Genomic DNA, 20,898 nt, shown 5'->3' with positions numbered 1-20,898 from the left:
GTCAGGTAAAAGAGAATGGAGGCTGGACCACTGTGGCTGTGGGGTTAGGGCAGTGGTTAAAGTTGCTCTAAAGTTTAAAGGAGGGATCAGGATATCTGTAGGATGAGTTGGAGTGTTTTAGTCAGATTTTTCGCTGCTGTGACTAAATTTTTTTTGAGCAGAACAACTGTAGAGGAGAACAGATTTATTTGAGGGCTCACGGTTTCAGAGGTCTTAGTCCATAGAAGGCTGGCTCCATTCCTTAGGGCTCAAGGTGAGGCTGAACATCATGGCGGAAGAGGGTGGCAGAGAGAAGCAGCTCACATCAAGGTGATCAGGAAGCAGAGGGAAAATTTCCAGTCTCCAAATACAAATATATACCCAGAGCCATGCCCCAATTCCTACCTCCTCCAGCCACACCCTACCCCTTTAGTTAATCCCATCAGGGATTAACTAGCTGATTGGGCTTAGACTCTAACTCAATCATTTCTCCACCAAACCTTCTTGCATTGTCTCATGTGAGCTTTCCGGACACCTCACACCAAACCATAACAGGCTGGAGCACTTGGGTGGATGAGAGGGCCTTGCACCATGATGGGAACATAGGAGGAGGGACAAGAAGAGAAAATGGAGAATTGGCTGGGGGGTGGGTGTGCAGTTGGAGATCACTGTGAAGTCTTGTGAGGCACTTACAACTCAGAAGGAGCTCTGAACTCTGAACCAGAGAAACCAATATGGGAGCTGTTGGGACAGAGATGGTGTCTGGAGCCACCATGGGGCCCTGCACACCTCACAGCCAATCACATCTGTAGTATAGGAGGGTAAACCAAGCCATAGGCTTAAAGTGGAGAAGGAAATCGATTAGTCCATGATGGTTCAAATAAACCACCTTCTACCTGCTATTATAATAAACCCACTTTTATCCCACACTTCACATAAGAGTGACAATGGGCCTGAGGAAAGGTAGCTTGGGTTCTTTTGTTGTAATGGTGGTATCTGGGGTGTGGGGTGCTGGGGATTGAACCTACGGCCTTATGCATGCTAGGCAACCACTCTATCGCTAAGCCCCATCCCCAGTCCATCGGGTTCTGATTTCTTTCTTGTGATTGGAACACTGAAGTGCCTCCTCTGTGATTTTGCATTTCACAGATTTAATATCCCTTCCTCAAAATACACCAAAAGTAAGGGAATTTTCTGTGCAGTTAGCTGGGCATGTCACTTTTCTGAAACCCTCTAAGAAGGGGCCATTTTGCCTTCTGGGCTAAAACCATTTGCTTTCCCTTCATGATTAGGATTTTAGTTGCATCTGGACATTGCTGAGTTGGAGCTTTACCACTCGCTGGAAAGTCCCACTCCAAGTGGAAGTGACACTCTAAAGCCATGGAGTTTGACCAGACTCTGGCCTCCATGCAGTGGACTGCCAGCAGTGAGTAATTCTGGCTTTGGAAAGGGTACATTTGTAAGGCTAAATTAATACGTCCTGTTTCTCATCCGTGACTTCTCTCTGTTTCCAGTTTTAAACAGTCAGCTGCCTTGGTTACATGATCATGCAAAAAACATTTTTTTGGAGGTGTGCATGTTTCTTGTCTTTCCCAGAATGGACTCGAGTCTTGGAACCAAATCAATCAGTACCTATCCAGATGCTCATAGGAGAGGAAGGAGAAATCAAATCCATGTCCCTTACCTTTCTGAATGGAAAACCCCAAACATCCAGCATCCTCAAATCTCCCGTCATTGTTCTCCAGTGATGAGAAGCTGTGAAGCAGATGGGGAACTTGATAGTTTCCATTACGTGGACAGTTTCCATTCCTTTCCCACATTTTATTCTTTCATTTCATCTGATAAGGTTGAAGAGGTGCGTGTGACTGATATAAATTGCTTTTCCTCATCAAAAAACTATGCCGGGCACTGTGGCGCACGAGTGTAATCCCAGTAGCTCAGGAAGCTGAGGCAGGAGGATAGTAAGGTAAAAGCCAGCCTCAACAATTTAGCAAGGCCCTAAGCAACTCAGCAAGACCCTGATCCTGTGTCTAAATCAAATGTTTTTTAAAAGGACCAAGGATGTGGCTTAGTAATTAAGTGCCCCTGGGTTTAAACCCTGGTACCAAAAAAAAAAAAAAAAAAAAAAAATCTCCCGAATCAAAGTCCATAAACATTCCTAGAGAGGGCACTTAGAGGAAAAACACTGGAAAGAAAAGTGAAATAGCATCTAAACTAAAGGCCCAACCTCCCTCTGATCTTCCTTTTTGTTACCCTAAATTCAGTACACAAGACTTAAGTCTCTGATGAGAAAAAATATCTCACCAACCTCAAGTTAAAAGACGTATGTGGCCTTAAGGCAAAATATCCCAAAGCTCCACCAGACCAAATCCAAGGTGACCAGGGGGACAATTACTCTAATGTCGTAACTCGCATATTTATGTAAATAGTAACTTGGGTCTCACTGGAGGGCATGGCTTTGCCTCCTAAAGGACTGTTTTACTTGTCTTTGACCAGCAGCCAGCTGCCCTGGGTAACTGCCACGGGCACAGGAGAGCTAATTGCTCACAATTGGAAGTACAGACGAGGACAATAAAGAAAAACAAGTCAAAGTTGGCCCTTAGGACTGACAACACATGTGCGGCTTCTCCTTGGCAAGCTGAAGTTTCCAGGTGGGACTTACTTCAATCCATTCTGTGGATTATTGATTAAAAGAATCTTGTCACAGTTAGGTTCCTAAAGTCAAAAGGACAAACCAGCCATCGGGCCATGGCAGAAACACACACAGAGGCCAAGGGATCTGCAGCGTCCACGTGTGGAATTGAGAATTGTGGTGGAGACCCAGCAGTCAGCAGCAGCAGCTGTGATTAGAGAGGCCAGTGGGTACCTGGGTGACACGGGTCCTACTTCCATGACGGAAAAGAATTCCTTTTCCAGGGCTAACAGTTTTTCAAGCACAATTTTTGGCGAATCACTGGAACTGTCAGCCACCAGAAGTGCTTAAGCCAACCACTAGGAAAAGCAAGATTTGGAAAAGCAAAAAACTTCCAGAATGTTCAACTAGCTGGGTCACTTTGCAAGTGACTTCACCCCTCCTACCCTCGGTTTCTTCATCTATATGATGGGGGTGATCATTCTAAGATGGCACTGGGAAGTAAATGAAATAATATAGATAATTAGCACAGGACCTGGAAAACAGTAAAATGTCTAATAACTGTTAGCCAAGATATTCCTGCTGCTGATTGTGATGTTGTCAAAGAGGGAGCAGAAGAAACCCTTAAATAAACAATAATTCTATATCTTAGACAAAGCCTTAGCCATAAACATGTTAATTTTTTCTTTCTTTTTGTTTACAAACATTGGCCAATGTTCAGTTATGACAACACTGCTTATGGAAAAAAAATACCGTTGAAAGTTTTGGCAAAGTGTGAGGAAAAAGTCAGAATCTCTTGATTTGTCTGATACAGTTTTCAGTGCACACTTCTTTGCATATTCAAAAATATAAGAATGCCCAGGATTCTGGGGCCTGTGGGTCAGCAGCTCCTGTTTATTTAGAAACTGGTCCCGGTACAAACATGTCCCGGGCCTAATGATAGCCCGAAGGTACAGTGACCCTGTGTTTATTTCCTTGTTGATTTCCCTTCCATGGCTGCAAACTCATTTTCCCATTGCTTGCAGGAAAACAACATCCAGGGGTGCGGTAAGCCTGACTTGGCAGCCCAAAGGTGAACAAACCATCCTGGCTTTTGGCAAGAGAAGGAGGAAGTTCAAGGGAGCCTCTGTCCATCCAAACCAGCACAGATTTGTCATTGATGCTAACAAGTAGCATTCTGTGGGGTGCTCTCCCTGGAGGATGCCCACAAGTTGCTCTCAGGATTGGGGATCTGTTCCCCAAGTCTTCATTAGGGCAGGGGATGTATTGAATGAACTCTGAGGAGGGGGATTTTCATGCCTATTCAGAAGGTGGGACTCAGGAGAGATGGAAATTTTCCTGATCTGCTGCTGAGCCAGAGAAACAGCTCCCAGGTGGATTGTCCCAGAGACCTCACACCACTGGAAAACTACCCAGCAAAGGTAAGAGGGCCTGGTTCCCCCACCAGGTGGAATCTCAGGCAATTTCAGAGTACTTTGCCCCTGCCCAGGCTCCTACCCTGGCTCTATCCGACACACATGCTCACCACCCCAAGTTGGGGAGGAACACCTAGAGGGGACCTTTCTCAAAACACTAGGAAGTCCTCCAGACAATAGCGCTTTTTGGGTCAATTTTTTTTTTTCCTTACTGATTTCATGGAAATCTCCTTTGCTTTTTTTTTTTCTTTTTTAAAAAAAGGAAACTAACTTGCAAAACAGATCAGTAAAAATGTATGCAATCCCAGTAAGCCTAATTGTATTTACATAACATTATTCTTCATTAGTTTTTAAAACATATTCACAGGCACATTTTGTTTCATTTCTGCAGGACTAGGTTTTCTTGTTGCAAGAAGAGACACTGTTCCAACACTGGGTCCTCTGTCACAGTGAAAGCTCTATGCCCAAGGAATGCCAAAGAGGTGGTGGGGGCTCTTCAAAGCTTGGGCTTAGCACAGAGAGGAGAGTAGATTGAGGGAGAGCATTTCAGATCAGCACATGTCCTCAGGGAGGAGTCTGTGGGGTGAACATTGACAGCAAGACCACGAGCATGTGTGTGGCTGCAAAGGAGAGTCTGGGAACACAGACAAGAGGAGCCCTGCCTTCTGTTTGATGAAAACGAGTGAGGTAGTTGTGCAACGAGCTGTGTGCAGCATGATATGAATGTTTGGGGATGGAGGGGGCTTGGGGGGCTCACCAAGTGTGTGAGAGCTGGGCTGGAGGCTTTGGCGACCTGTGGTGGGGAGGTGGGAAATTTCACAGCAGAGGCAGTATGTGGAGGGAGGTGGCATAAAACAGCAAGAAGAGCTACATAGATTTGATTTCAAATTCTATCTTTGTTTTCTCTTTACATATATATATTTATTTCCATAGTGATCTACAGGTATTGAAAACCATGAACGCATTCTGCGTCCTTCCAAGCCCAATACAACAGACAGAGTTCATTCTGCCTTTCTCCCTTTCCATGTTGGAACTCCCTTCTTTAACATTTATTGAAGACAGGCTACAATGATATATATTTGTTTATTTAATATACTTAATAAATTTATAATATATAGTAATACATTATATATTATTTTATATAATTTAAGAGATATTAATATATTTAATCATTTAATTGCTTAATATTTTTGCTCATTTGTTCATGTCCTGGATCCCAAAAACCTACAGCTGGCACAAGCCCTGTCCTTGTCCCCACACAGATGCCCTCCTTCCCTGCTTAGGCTCTGACACCTGGTCTGGGCCTCTACATCCCTCCACCACTCCTGCGTGGTGCCTACCTTGCTTGGCCCCACATAATGACCTTAAGGACTGTGGTCCATCCTCTGTATTAGATGGCTCCTAATTTATGATTGTTTGACTTACAATTTTGCAACTCTAGGATGGTGTGGAAGTGATGTTTTCAGCAGAAATCGTACTTCCTAGTACTCATACAACCATTCTACTTCTCACTTTCAGTACCATATTCAATAATATTTAACATGTTATTATAAAATGGGCTTTGTGAGAGACGATGTCCTGACTCTAGGCTAATGTAAGTGCTCTGAGCACATTTGAGGTGAGCTAGGCCAAGCTAGGATGTTCAGTAGGTCAGGTGTATTAGGTGCATTTTCAATTTATAATATTATCCACTTACATGGATTAGTCAGGATGTAACTCCGAGAAGGATCTGTATTATATCGTCCCTATCTTTAAGCTTTGAGGGGCAGAGCTGTCTTTCCAGGTATATAGGGCACGTGTTCCTGGCCCCAGGCCTGGAGAGGTGAGACTCACACCCTTTATCCCATCCCATTCAGTACTGCTCTCATATACAAGGACATGGGCTGCTCAGGGTCTGCTTAAGGTAGCAACAACATTTTCAGGGAACAAATTACTCTCTGCGATCACTGCTCCTATTTCTATTCTGCCAAGATCTTGCCCAGGCTCTCCCTTGCTCAACAACAGGTACTAATGAAGCAATGAAGCACTAGGTACCAGGTGTTTGTTTTTGTCTCTACATTGAGACACAGAGGTTTTTTTTTTTTTTTTTTTTTTGTACCAGGGATTGAACCCAGAGGCACTTAACCACTGAGCCACATCACCAGTTCCCCCCTTCTTTTTTTTTTTTTTTTTTTTTTTTGTATTTTATTTAGATACAGGGTCTTACCGAGCTGCTTAGGCCCTTGCTAAGCTGCCAAGGCTGGCTTTGAACTTGTGATCATGCCTTAGCCTCCCAAACCGCTGGAATTACAAGCGCATACCACTGCACCCAGCTAGACACAGAAATTTTAAACTGGGGTTTCCATTCTTAAGGGACACTCCATCTACTGGGCAGCAGACAAGCAGTCAGTGACAATTCCACATGGCCAAGGGCAATGAGAGCTGTCTTACTGAGGAAGGGCACCTAACCCAAATGCAGGGGGAGAAACGAGATGCTCAAGGGGAATCCTGGATGGGTCAGGATCAACAGGGAAGGAGGGCCAGAGGGAGGCAAAGGGAGTAGTGTGAAGGGCAAAAGGGAGAAATGGGTGGTAAATTCCAGCAGCTAACTAGGGTGGCTAGTGCCAGGGCCAGAGGCAAGGGCAGGGGCTGGACAGACAAGTTGGTCCAGGTGGACCATGCATACCAGGTCAAAGGCTGCATTGTAGACTTTGAGCCAAGAGGCTCTGGAGCTGAGCTCTCTGGGTTCAATCTTGGTTCTGCAACTTATTACTAGCTTTTCGATCTTAGGCAAGTTAATGTGCCTCAGTTTCTTTCACTGGAAAATTGGAGGCTATAACAGTGATGACTCATGGGACTGACCTGATTAAATAATTTCTTCTACATGGTACACACAGAAATGCACAGCATATGAAGCATATGATTAATATTAGATATTAATATGATTTTTCCAACAAGTAGATCAAAATGGGTTAGGGCACTGGCAATGCAGGATCATTAAAAAATAATTTTTTAAAAAAACAAATTATTTAAAAGAAAGAAATTTTAAAAAATAGATTTGAGCATTTCAAAAGAAACTGCAAAGTCATTGTCTTCTGAAAAAATCAGAAAATTTTGGACTTATTTTATGACTTCTTGTTTTTATTTGATACGTTTTGGGGAGTGGGGCATCATAACCTTTTCATTGTTTTGGCCTTGAATGGTCCTAGTGTTGCCCTGCATGCTCAGGAGACCTCTCATCTATTGGTTTCCCATTGTTAGGGGTAGCCTTTGTGTGCACTTAGTGGGTTCTGAGCCAATAGTAATGGTCATGATCTTCCTGACAACCCAGTAACAACCACCAAAGCTACCCCAAAGCTTAAAGCAGAATTATTGCTAAATCAATTCTGCATCATGAGTGTATCTGTGGGGATGGAAGGGCAAGGAACCTTGTAATTCTTGAAACTTTTCTGAAAGTCTATTTGCAGTAGGCCATGGTGGTCTTTTAGCATGGCCTTTTAGCCCTGCTATTGGAGCTGTGTGGTGGTCCTCTCTTCCCTACATCCGTATCCCTGAGAACCAGGGGAGCCAAAAGAGGAAGAGGAAAATCCCAATGATATATCAAAATTAAAAACATCTGTGCACCTAAAGACACAATCAACAGAGTGAAAAGGTGACCCAGAGTGGGAGAAAATGCTCACAAATCATATATCTGATAAGAGGGCTGGGGATGTGGCTCAAGCGGTAGCGCGCTCGCCTGGCATGCGTGCGGCCCGGGTTCGATCCTCAGCACCACATACAAACAAAGATGTTGTATACACCAAAAACTAAAAAATAAATATTAAAAAATTCTCTCTCATATATCTGATAAGAGATCAGTATCCAGAATATAAAGAAGTCCCACAATTCAACAACAAAAACAATTTAGAAATGGGCAAAAGACTTGAACAGGCATTTCTCCAAAGAAGATATACAAATGAACAAGACTCCCATGAAAGGATGCTCAGCATCACTAATCATTATGAAAATACCAATCAAAACCACAGAAAAATGCCAACTCACACTCATTAGGATAATTTTTGTTAAAAAAAAGAAAGAAACAATTGTTGTCAAGGATGTGGAGAAATTAGAACCTCTGTGCACACTTGGTGGGAATGTATATTGGTGCAGCTATTGTGGAAAATAGTAGGACAGTTCACCAAAAAACTAAAAACAGAATTGTCATATGACACAGCAATCCCACTTCTTGGTATATACCTCAAAAATTAGAAAGTGGAAACCTCAAACCAATGCTTGTATATCTATATTCATAGTAACATTATTCACAATAGCTTAAAGGTGAAAAGAAAGGTGTCAACTGACAGATGAATGGATAAACAAAATGTAATATATACATACAATTGGGTGCTATTTCACCTTAAAAGAGAAGGAATCTCTATACTGTGTACAACTAGAGAATTGAAATGTTGTGCTCCACTTTTGTATGATAAATTGAAATGGATTCTGCTGTCATATACAACTAAGTAGAATAAATTAAAAATAAATAATTTTTTTTTAAAAAAAGAAGGGAAATTCTGACACTTGGCATAAGTTGGATGAAATTTGAGGACATTATGTTAAGCGAAATAAAGCCAATTACAAAAGGACAAATGTTATATGATTCCACTTGCATGAGGCACCTAGAGTAGTCAGATTCATAGAGATAGAAAGTTGTTAAGAGCCGGGGGTTTGGGGGAATGGGGAATTATTATTTAATGGTAACAGAGTTTCTGTTTTGCAAACTGGAAAGAGTTCTGGAAACAGTGGTGATGGTTGTACAACAATGTGAATGGACTTAACTACTGACTGCACACTTATAAAAATGATTAAGATGGCAAATTTCATGTTGTGTGTATTTTACCATAATTTAAAAATGGCAATGAGTTGGATTGGGGTTTTTTGGTTGTAGTTTGTTTGTTTGTTTGTTTATTAAAAAGGTGGATCAATGATTTAGGGGAAGATGATTAGGAGAACTGTAGGACGAAAAAGAGTCCCAGGATTTACAAACTTTCCACATTTCACTATTTCCTAGAAATGGTGGAGACCTATGTTATAATACTTAAATTTTATTTTAAGGCTTTTCTCCTGGGAGAAAAATTATATATATAAAGTCTTGGTCAGAACTTGGTTGTGCTTCCTTTAAAGATTAGCTAAGACGCTCCGTTAAATCACAAAGACCTTACAACTCCACCAATTAACTATATAAGGAGATTGCCTCCAAACACCTTAGCATCCTACTGAAGGTACAGAAATGAAGATACATTATGCAACAGGCTTATTTTTTAGTGTGGGTGTGAGAGCATATAAGTGTGCTACTGAAATATTTCAGGCTGTAGCTCTTGATGGATGTCAGGTGGTATATGAGAGGATTTTAAGAAATCCACACCCTGATAATCCAGTTCTACGTAAAAATTTGTAGAAATAGACCAGCATGAGACTGAAACTGAATGTGAGGGCACAGCCATGGCAGGTAAAGCATCTGCCTAAACTCTGGTCCAAGAAGAAGAAAGGAGATGGAGTCAGGACCCTTTCCTCCTCCAGGTAAGTTACCTGACCAGGAGTCCAGCCTAGGCTGCCAGGGCCTTCCTGCCTCATATAGCTTCCTGTACCTCTTTTATTTTTGTTGGTGTATTATAATTGTACAAAATAGTGGGATACCTTGTGATATACACATATAACCTAATTTGGTCCATTTCATTTCCAGTACCTCCCCTTTCCCTCCTCTCCTCCCATCCCCATTCCCTTTGATGGGCATAACTTGGCTATTGGGGATTGGACTGCTTGGCTATTGGGTATACATATATTGCTGTAGCATTCTCTCAGATAAATATCAAGGAGTTTTACAGCTGGGTCATATGGTGGTTCCATTCCTAGTCTTTTGAGCTTTTGAGCTTTCTCCACCTCTAAACACATATGATCACTTCATCTCCATGTGAGGCATCTTAATTGATTCATGCTAAATTAGAACAATAATGAAACAACAAGTGAAAAAAAAATGAATAGTGGGTGATGGAGCTTTGTAGAGCCTAAACCAGATGTGTGTCTTCATTTGTTTATATTCCACTTCATTCTACAAAGGGACTGAGGCAACAACTGCAGGACAGAAAGGAGAACTGAGGCCACACAATTAGCATGACCCATTTCTGGCCAGCACAGAGTTTTAATTTTTTAATTCTATTATCCACTAACATCTAAAAAAAAATTTTAGGAAATTTCATATAAAAATTTAAATTTCGAATTCTTTTAAAGCAGGAAAATCCAGCCCTACTGTCCCCACATTCATTCACTCATTCATGCACTCAGCAAAGAGATTGGGTGACAATTCTGTGCAAGGCACTATTCTAGGTATGGGGGGTATAGAAGAGATGAAATAGACAGCAACCAAGCAGACAGATTAATGAGAAAAATAAAGGGAATTATAAATGTCATGAATAACTTAGGGCTAAGGGTAGAGGTTGACAATGGGGTAGGGGACAACATTATTTTAGTAGAATGTGAGGGAAGACCTCTCCCAGATTGCCAGTCCTCACCATGCCCAGTACCCCCACCCATTTCAATCATTCACCGTTATCTGCCCAGCAGTTGGGGAAATCTGAGTCTGTGAGTTCTGCAATAAAAGGATGGTTAAATATATTTTAAAAAAGAGTTTGAATTAGGATCAGGGCAAATTAAAAATAAGGATTGTTGATAAGACCAAAAAAAAAAATAAGAACCCAGCAGAGATAACATAAGAGTCTTCTTAATCGATATAGTTGGGCATTGGATTCACCGAGCTTCCTGGCAACTACAGCAAAAGGAAGATATGGGCAGTGGAAGTTATGGGCAGTGATGTCACTTTCATTTGCTGAAAAGAAGAAATAAAGCCACCCCTTTCCAGGTATAAAGCTCTTCTCTCCTGAACTGAGAATAGAAATTGGCTGCATCAGACTTTACAAAGGGAACTGAGTAAAAGAGTGATCAATACCTTCATTGACACACGTATATGTCCCATCACTTCAATAACTCTTCCAAAACCCCTTTATTAGGACACTAAAATAAGCATTAGAGAAGGAAAGTGCCAGTCTTTCTCTCCAGTGTCCACAGATATGAGACGAGGGCACATCTCACCTAATTAAACCTGGTGGGCAGTCATTGAAAAGCCAAGATAATGCAGAGCAGACCACTAGCTCCTGCTATGTCAATTCACAGTTCATGGAGCATTAGAAGAATGGACAGAGTGCCTGTCACTCAAACATCTTTCTTCCCTAAATCTTTTCTTTTTTTTTTTTTTTTTTGGTAATGGGATTGAACTCAAGGGCACTTAACCACTGAGCCACATCCTCAGCCCTTTTTATATTTTATTTTGAGACAAGGTCTTTCTAAGTTGCTTAGGGCCTCACTAAATTACTAAGACTAGCTTTGAACTTGCTATCCTCCTGCCTCAGCCTCCTGAGCTGCTAGAATTATAGGCATTCACCACTGACTGTGCCCTGTTCCGTAGTTAGACAGGGAGAAAGTAAAGGTTCTTGGTGGCATGCCTTAGTGCCAGACTATTACACAGAAAAAGCAATTTCTGTGGCCCTTGAGCTTTTGATTTAAGTAAGTAAAAGCTCCTTTGTTTTCTGGAGTAGCCTTGTGGAGAAACGCCAATGACCCTCGTAAAGGAAGGAAATTACTAAATCTATTCATCCACTTGCTGCACGAGAGGACTCTGCCACAGCCTGGGCTGGTGACCAAAGGCCAGGAAATCTCAACTGCCTTCTAGAATGTTCCTCGGTAGATCTCCCTTGGCTCCAGTCTCCTAAGCCTCCCCAGAATTGCTAAAGAAGCCTCTCCCCTGGATTCCTACTGTGTTCTGGCCATCATATATCTCCAGGTGCAGAGAAAATGTGCACTTTCAAATGTGTTCCTGTCCCAAGGAAAACATAGACGCCAAAGACAGTGAAGCCAAATTTTTTTGCCCTTATTTTTTTGGCCTGGGTGCTGCCTTGTCCTGGGTTATCTTTTTGCTCTCTGGAGATTCTGTGTGCTCACTCCCCTCCTGTAGGCAACAATCCGCAGCTGTCTGAGGGCCTGGACGGCAGGTAGGTATTATTTCTCTTTCTCTCTCTTAAAAACTGAAAAGAGCATTTTGACTGTGCTGCTTATAATCCCTTCCCAGACTTCCTCCACCCTCTGGCCACACCTCTCTGTCACTCTGGTTAAATATGCCCTTTGAGCCAACCTCACAGAACTGGTTCTCTGGGTTTGTAACAACGACCTCCCAGAATACCCAGGCGGAGCTCCCTCTAGCAGGAGCCTCACAGGTCTGTGCTTCTCCATCTGGCAACAGGCCCTTCAGGTATCAAATTAATCCGCCCCACCTGAGAGGCTCCTGAGCACCTGACGTGGAATCCCACTAGGTCCTGCAAAGGGGCAGTCATGGTCATCCGAGGATCTGCTTCTAGAGTCCCAGATGGGGCCATATTTTCTGACAAACTTCATCCTGTAAATTTCTTATCATGGACTGTAAACTCATTCATGGGCATATATCAACACAGTACTTAAATCACTTTCCAGGGGCTGGGGATGTGGCTCAAGCGGTAGCACGCTCGCCTGGCATGCGTGCGGCCCGGGTTCGATCCTCAGCACCACATACCAACAAAGATGTTGTGTCCGCCGAAAACTAAAAAAAAAAATAAATAAATATTAAAAAACTCTCTCTCTTTAAAAAAAAATCACTTTCCATTTCTTTCTTTTATCACTAAAATGAAATGCAAAACAATGAGTTCAACTTACCCATCGGGTTTTGTTTTTGAAGGGCAGGGGTCACTGTTACTAAGACTTCCGAGTTCTCCAAACATTTTAGTAGACAAAAAAAAAAAAAAAAAAAAAAAAATTTGTCACCAACGGGTGCTGAGTGGCTAGGAGACACACCTGGCAGGTGCCTGATGTTTTTGTGAATGCCAGATTCGTGGAATCTTGCTAATTGTTGCGGAATTCCTACTGTGGGCTGGGCACCCCAAACTCAACTCGGTTTGGTTTCTCATTCTCAGATTTCTGGAAAGTCCTGTTGTTATTCCCATTTTTCAGATAAAGAAAATGAGGTGCAAAGAGCTTCAGAAAGTTGTCCAAAACAGTGGGCCTGGGTTTGAACCCAGATCTGCTTCACTCTGAAGCTCTTAGGAGGCAGAAGGAGGTGAGGGAAAGGGTGAGATGGTGTGAGGTCTCAAGCCATCGATTCCTCAGTCCCCTCAGGCTTTATGACTCTCTATCCCACAGCCCTTGTCTGATTAGTAAACATAGACTCCATCTCATTCTCTACATCAGTCACACTATGTCCATTCTGGGTGCCACCTGATTTAGTTTTCCCAGGACAGGCATTTGGAGCTGGGTAATTCTTTGACATGGAGACTGTCCTGTGTGTTGTAGGATGTTTAGCCACACCCTGGGCCTCTGCCTCCTAGATATAAGTAGCTCCTCCCACATCTGACAACCAAAAATGTCTCCAGACAATGTCACATGGCCTCTGGAGCACAAAGTCACCCGCTTGGAGCACCAGCATCCTCCCTGCACACAGAGGCAAAGGGAGATTACAGTTCCTCAGAGGCCATGGTCAAAGTCCCCAGGGGTTGGAGCTTCCTGGGCCGCAGTGGGTGGTCTTTGGTAATTCTTCAAGGAGAATGATCTCTAGACATGGCAGCATTTTGGTCTCAAACTTGACAAAAAAAGACTGGGACTCCAACCAGCCTCAAGCAAGCCTCAGGTATCACCAGCTTGTAAGTGGATGGAGCAAGAGTCCCCCCAGAAGGCTGCAGGGTCAGGATTACCATTTGGACAGGAAATGGGTACCTTCTGGAGATGGTCCTTTCTTCTAGGCCATACCTGTGGCATTCATTTGACACCCCCCTACCCCAGCACAAGGGGTTAGAGTACCCATGCCAGATATGACTTTAGGGGTATAGAGGCTATGTGAGAAGGACTGTGTGGTGCTGGTTTCTCATGGCCTATCATAAGGTGACAGTGGCAGGCCACCAGGCCATTCATCCCAGGCCCCAGAATAGGTCTCAAATCTAAAATATTGACATAACCTCCAATGTTATATGCTTGCTGAATTTTAAAAATATGTTCAAAATCATTAATTTGTTCCAACTAAACATTTAAAATATATCATTCATATCTCTATTTTGAGATTTCTTTGATTGTTAATCTCTCGTGAGCTGTAAAACGTGAAAGTGGCCTGAACCAGTCTTGACTTTGGATGAGCCCCGTTGCATCATGTAAGCAGAGTAAGGCGCATGGGGAATGCACAGGGCTACAAGGCCCTGGGCTCCCAGCTTCTTCCCCACATGCTCTGATCAGTGCTGAAAATTCTATGAGAACAAATTAAAATAAGCCTACCATAGGATCTAACCATTGCACTCCTAAATATTTACTCATGAGAAATAGAAACCCCCGTCCAAAGAGTCGTACCCCAGCAAGTCTCATATTTTCACAGCAGCTTTATTGGTAGTAGCCCCAAACTGGGGACACCCCAAATGCCCATTCATAGGTGATTGAATAACTGTGTTATGCTGTGTCCACACCATGCAATACTACCCCACTGTGAGAAGTGTTGTCACACATAATATGAGTCTCCAAAGTGTCAAAAAAAGGATGCCCACTGTCTGATTCCACTTATGTAGACTTCTAGAAAATGCCGACAATCTAGAGTTATAGGAACCAGATCAGGGTTTGCCTGGGGATGTGGTGGAGGGACCAGGAGGACACTTTAGGGGGTGATGGATATGCTCCTTATCTTGATTGTGGTGATAATTTCATGGGTATATATGTATGACAAATTCATTAGGATTGTGATATTAAATATGTGCATTAGGATGGAGCCCTGTGTGTTAGGAGCAGGGACAGAGGCATAGTCACTTGGTCCACTTAAGAAATTCCACCATTTCTCTCTCCTTGGATTGAATGAACTTGGGGGTTGTGGCCATCACTCCTCAGCACTGTCTGGCAATTGTTAAGGACGTGTGAGGAACTCAGAAACAACATATCCGCTTCTTGGTGGGTGAGAGCCCTACTATGCTAGGGCTCACTGTTCCTGAAGGGCACCTTTTATCTGCTAACTCTCCTCTTGGGACCAAAAGCAAGAGATCAAAATACACCGGATGGATTTGCATGGCTAAGATCCCTCCTTCCTGGAGAGGGAAAAGGGTGGCCCCCACTTCCCCAGAACAGAGAAGGTGGCCCAGCAACCTGGATCCCCTCCAGCAGCCTCAAGCCAAAAAACCTGTGCAGTATCTCAGTGTTCATTGAAGAAACAGAATCGGTGCTGCCTCCAAAGCCGGGCTCTGCAGGTGCAAGCTCCAATTACAGCAGCCAGGCTTCCAATACCTTTTCATCCCCAACAACAGCCAAGCCTCAGCCCCAGCCAGGGATTGAGGGAGGCCCCGGAAGGAGTGCCGACCAGACTGGGAAAAACAAAGACTGTCCAAGCATAGCTCTTGGGAGTCAAACCTGAAACCTGGATCTGCTTTCAAAACTCTTGTGGGAAGGAGCCAGTGCACAATTTGGGGAAAATCAGTTCACTGGACACAGGGAAAGAATCCACCTGCCGAGGTCCTTACCCTGTCTGTAAGATATTGTGTGGCATTTTCTTTTGCACCCCATCAAGTCTCAGTATTTTTATAACAACAATCTTACTGGTTGTTTCCACCATTGACAAGGCTCCCCCTACACGGATGTATTTCCCAGGGTTATGGTTGCAGTATGTTCCCCTAAATTGATGGTTCTTTATTGTTAATATCACATCAAGGTTTAAAACTAAAGCACCCGGAACCTTCATATTTAGCAAAGAGGTGTGTGGCTGTGGATGCACTTACCTGTGCTCCATCTTCCACAGAAAGCACCAGGGCCACAGACTGTCTCTCTTAGTCCTCTTCCTTCTCATTTTATCCTGTGGTTTTTGCAAATTTTAGGCTAAAAAATTGACTCAAAGCTCCAGGCTGCTTCTGTAACGGAGTTAGCTTGTTCTGCAGCCAAAAGGGCACTGCCAGGGGAGAAAGATGTGCAGCCACCTCCCTGTGACTCTCTGGGCTGCTTTCCCCAAACCTGCTTCATGAGGAGCTGCTTCCTCACCTGTATGACACTCTTGTTTTTAACACCTAAATCTCTAAAGACTTAAAAGTAACAAAAGAAAGTTAAAAAATCTATATTTCTACCACCACTATCCTATCAGTCAGGTTTCGGTGTCTCCTTCTAGATCTTGTTATTGAGCCGATTTTTTTGGGGGGGTGGGGGGTCTACTTAGCATGTGAATACACATATAACTCCTGATTATTCCTCTGACTTGTCTCCTCCACTGAGTTTTGCAGTCATGAGACATGAACTGCTCATAAGGTGAAAACAAAAGAAATAGGCCATTTGACACTTTAGCACCTTAATGCAGCCAATTCTGGTTAGGGAGAAATAGACTGAGTGACTACAAGTCTCTGGTCACCACATTTTCATCAAATGATCAATACATAGCCTTGTCTTAAGTGTGTTTCTGTTTAAAGAAACCTTATCAATACACGTGATTGATTCTTTAGCATTGAACGTGTGTCCAATAGCGCTGTAACTCATGCCTGAAGGAAACTTATCTAATGTGAATATTTGCACCTTAAAACACAATGACAATCTTCTTAAGCTTTGGGACACTAGATAACACTTCAGCACTACACTGATGGGCCATTTGAAACAGTGAAATCACAAGTTAAAAGCACAAAAATGAGAAAAATGTGCCAATAAGTAGGCCACAAAAGAGCCCTTGTTATAGAACCCTCTGAAAAAAGAAGGCTAAGGTCACCTTGTTGAGGATGTGTGATCTGGTGAGTCAAATTTTCACTGCTCCACAAATGAGCTTGTCCACAAATGACCACAAAATCACTTTGAGTATTGATCAATTGGGCATTAAATTAAATTTTATTGCCTGGCACAGTGATGTACACCTGTAATCTCAGCAACACAGGAGGCTGAGGCAAGAGGATCACAAGTTCAAGGCCACCTTGGGCATCTTAGCAAGGCCATGTCTCAAAATTAAAAATAAAAGTGGCTGTAAATGTGGCTCAGTGGTAGAGTACCCCTGGGTTTAATCACTATTACCCCCCCTCAAAAAAAAAGAATTATTGAATAGGCAAATTTAAAACTATGGAATCTGCAAATAATAAGTATTAATCATACCTGTGTTGTATAAATACAATATATTATGAAGACAGAAGGCAGGTGGTTATTTATACTTCCCTTGGAAAACAGTTTGTCTTGTCTTATTAAAGTCATTACCAGGATGGCTGCCATGTCTCAGTAAAAAAATCTTTTCCTCTAAAGTGTTAGTTTCTGTAATATGTGACGGGAATCTTCTGTCTTGCTCCCAAGACCAGCATCAAAATTGCTAGATCTGGTTGAGTGGAATCCATCTGGGAAGAAGTCTGTCTGAGTTTGAGTGGTGGTCTAGACCCCATCAGCAGTCCTGACCTTGAACACAAGGTAAATGTCCTCATCTGCAAAGGAGAAAGTCTGCATCCCATCAATTCTAAGCCACTCATTATTTCCCATTTGAACCTCTCTGAAACTCTGTGGGGTTTTTGTTTTGCTTTGTTTTGCAACTGGTGATGCATTGTCATTTAAATGGAAGCATTTTGTTTTCTTTCTGGGTGGTACAAAAAATAAGAATGCACCGTCCACCCTTTGGTCTCATAGAAGTGATGAAATACAGCATTAGGGATGCTCCCTCAGGATGCTGTGTGGATTGAACAATGCGGCCGCTTCACGGGGCCAAGAAAAAGTCAACAACATGCAAAACAGAAATGTACAGTGCAGAGCACTTGCAAACAAAGTAATTATTATTTATGAGTATTTACTTTTGACGGGGAGAGCTCACTCTTTCACTTTCAAGTTTTTTTTCGGAAAATTTCACAAGGGCTGTGCCCTGACCTCTGCTCATTCAGATTATGTTTTTCAGGCAGTGCTTGGTACAAACAAATTATTTCACTAATAAAATGTTGGTCATTGGAAAGAAGTTCCTAAAGCAATTTGAAAACCATAACTTAGAAAAAAAGCAAAACACAATTTGGGGGGGGGCAGGGCTATGGCTCAGTGACCCCAGGACTATGGCTCAGTGACCATGAGGCTACCCGTGGTTCAGTTCCTGGGATTCTCTTCTTTGTACTACAAGATTCTTTGCCAGTACAAATTGGGTTTCCTCTTGTAGAACTGCCTTCTCCTATATCCTGTCCTCAAAGCAGTAAAGGAAAGTGAAACAATTGAGGCAATTATCCAGTCCTAATTATTAACACAGCTTAAGAATCTTCCATCTGCGATCCCCAGATCCTCACCTCGGAGGCTGCTGCTGCTTCTTTGGGGTAGAGGGTGGACACCTGGGTTCCATGTAGGAGAAAAAGCTTCCAGTGCCTTCACTCCAAACAAATGTTTCAAGTTCAGGGAACGTGTTTCCTGGTATGTGGTTGTTGGTTCCTTGATGGAAAGAGACAAAAATAGATCCAAGACATGTTTTCAGAGTCTAATGTGGACACACAACCGTAGGCTCACCAGGAGTGCAGCACTGAAAGCTTCTGAGAGTCTGCTCAGAGAGGAAAGTATGGAGGTGCTCTGTCTGCTGTCCTTGCGTCGAATGGCTCTCCACGTAAGAGGGCAAATGGGAGAGGACAGAAAACCAGAGTTTATCAGGTGCTTCTTGGGCATTTTGTGTAACGGTTTCAACACACTTAAATATGGGTATTATTATTTTTCTGTTTTACAGTTAAACAACCTGATACTTAAAGGTAAAATGAGGGCTGGGGATGTGGCTCAAGCGGTAGCGCGCTCGCCTGGCATGCGTGCGGCCCGGGTTCGATCCTCAGCACCACATACCAACAAAGATGTTGTGTCCGCCGAGAACTAAAAAATAAATATTAAAAACTCTCTCTCTCTCTCCTCTCTCACTCTCTCTTTAAAAAAAAAAAAAAGTAAAATGAATTGCTTAAGGTCACAAGGAACAAAATCAGCTTATCACTAAATCCTTCTGGCTCAAGTTCTCTCTCTCTCTCTCTCTCTCTTTTTCTTTCTTTCCTTTTTTCTTTTTTTTTCCAGGGCTGGGTATGAAATCCAGGGCCTCACATAAAACAGGCAATTAGATTCCACTTTGGGGCAACACCCCCAAGCCCCCTCTTTGTATTCTAAGGGACAGGAAGGTCTAACTAGAGTCTCAAATGCCATCATAATTCCTTTACCATCATTTATTTCTCCTGTGATCTTCTCTGAGGGACATTTCTAAACCTGGCTGCTGTGGTCATGTCGTGTCCTAACCACAGGGACATGCATAGGCAGCTGTGAGCTAATGTGTTAGAGACAATCAAGCTTTGTTTTCCCTGAAGCCAGGGGAGGATGCTGTATCCCTTCAGCCGCAACACTCCTCCTCCTTAGAAATATAAAAAGAAAGATAAAGTAATCGATGTGCGGCCTCTGTGAGATTCCTCTTTGATTTCCACTCTGAATAGCAGGCGTTATCCTTGGAGGTTATTGCTTTTGGAGTGCTGGCCAGTAAATATTAGTATCTCCTTTACGTAAATTATACTAGTTGACGGGCCTAAGGTCACACCAGGAATTAGTGATGCAGCCAAAAGTGGAATCTAATACTCCTAGTCCCCCATCCTGGGCCACATCAGACCACACTGCTGTTTTATGCACATTCAGTAAATATTTACAGCTCTCTATGTCTTCCCAGCTGCAGTTAGGACAAGAAGTACTCCTACATATATACGTGCATATGAAACAGATGTGAGAAAATGTAAACTTGACTTACATAGACACAGTCTCCTTGATATGAAAAGTGGTAGGCTAAACCCTGAGATACCCAAGATTTATGAAGAGTACTTGGCCCTTTTTTAATCTCTTGGATGTTTTCAATGTTTTGAATATAAGATGGCTTTTTTAAGATGAGTTGACAGAACATGTATCAAATCATGCCCCAACTTTCCAATACATAGATTTTACGTTAAATAATCAACAACTTATCAGATATCAGTCCTATGTCTCTTTGTAATACTATTGAATAATTACAATGTATTAATGATGAATAGACCCATTCTATTAAAATGGCAGATATTCTTTACTATAAGATGCTTGAGGAAGGAGAACATCTATCTTAATGGAATTGTATATTTTAAAAAATGAGATTCTTTTAAACATTATAGTGAATTATGTGAGGGAATGCTCATTCAAACTGATTAAAGAAAGAGAGGGATGTTGTTGGCTCACAAAACAGGGAAGTCTAGAGGAGAGGGTCTGGTTCCAACAGTACTGATCCCCCCCGCCCCCTGCGTAACCCCCACCAACCCCACTCCACCCCACCAGCATCTAGCCACTGCACTATTCTGCTTTAGAGGGAAGTGGTACCACTCTTCCCATCCCACCCACCTGACAGAAAAGATCCTAACTTGCTTGGTTACAAGTCAGAGAGCTCAAACATGCTGAGAAGGAATCATTGACTGAGTCAATCAGCCACCTTTGGGGCCAAATGGACTATGACCAGGGAGAAATGGACTATGGTCTCCTGAGGCCAGGTCCTGCGCCCACCTTCTGTCGTGAGTTGGTTGGCCAATGCCACACCTGTCAGTGGCACTAAGACCAGGGGATGGAGGAGAAGCTCTCCAGAAGAAGACAAGGAGTATCGACGCCAGAAGAATGGAAAACTGAGATGGGCAGACATTAAGTGCTAATTATCTCAGGCTGTTCTAGTGGGCTTGTGATTAAAATAACTACAATAAAAATCCAGTTGAGTGGCTGATATTGGGTGCACAAGGCTAATGTGTGACTTTCACCCTTTCCATGGTGTTACCATAGAGGATGTAGAACATGGTATTCTTATAGTTTAGATGTGAGGTGTCC

At 42.8% G+C, this 20,898-nt stretch overlaps 1 protein-coding gene across 7 annotated transcripts in view; it reads left to right on the top strand.

The window, feature by feature from the left end:
* The first annotated feature begins 3,709 nt into the window (after positions 1-3,709).
* LNX1 (ligand of numb-protein X 1) overlaps positions 3,710-20,898 on the top strand; it is a 188,639-nt gene continuing 171,450 nt past the window's right edge. For 5 of the 7 annotated variants that reach the window (XM_081303326.1, XM_081303324.1, XM_081303327.1 and 2 more), the window contains exon 1: positions 3,710-4,032. The gene's annotated coding sequence lies outside the window, so the exon portion shown is untranslated. Of the gene's footprint in view, positions 4,033-4,417; positions 4,714-20,898 lie in introns of those variants that run through there. The other 2 variants (XM_081303329.1, XM_081303328.1) reach the window with 1 other exon arrangement.

The sequence above is a fragment of the Spermophilus citellus genome (assembly GCF_964194105.1).
Source record: "Spermophilus citellus genome assembly, chromosome: 8".
In the NCBI taxonomy this organism is placed as follows: Eukaryota; Metazoa; Chordata; class Mammalia; order Rodentia; family Sciuridae; genus Spermophilus; species Spermophilus citellus.
Note: the sequence above shows the minus strand (reverse complement) of the source record. Positions and strands in the feature narration are given on the sequence as shown.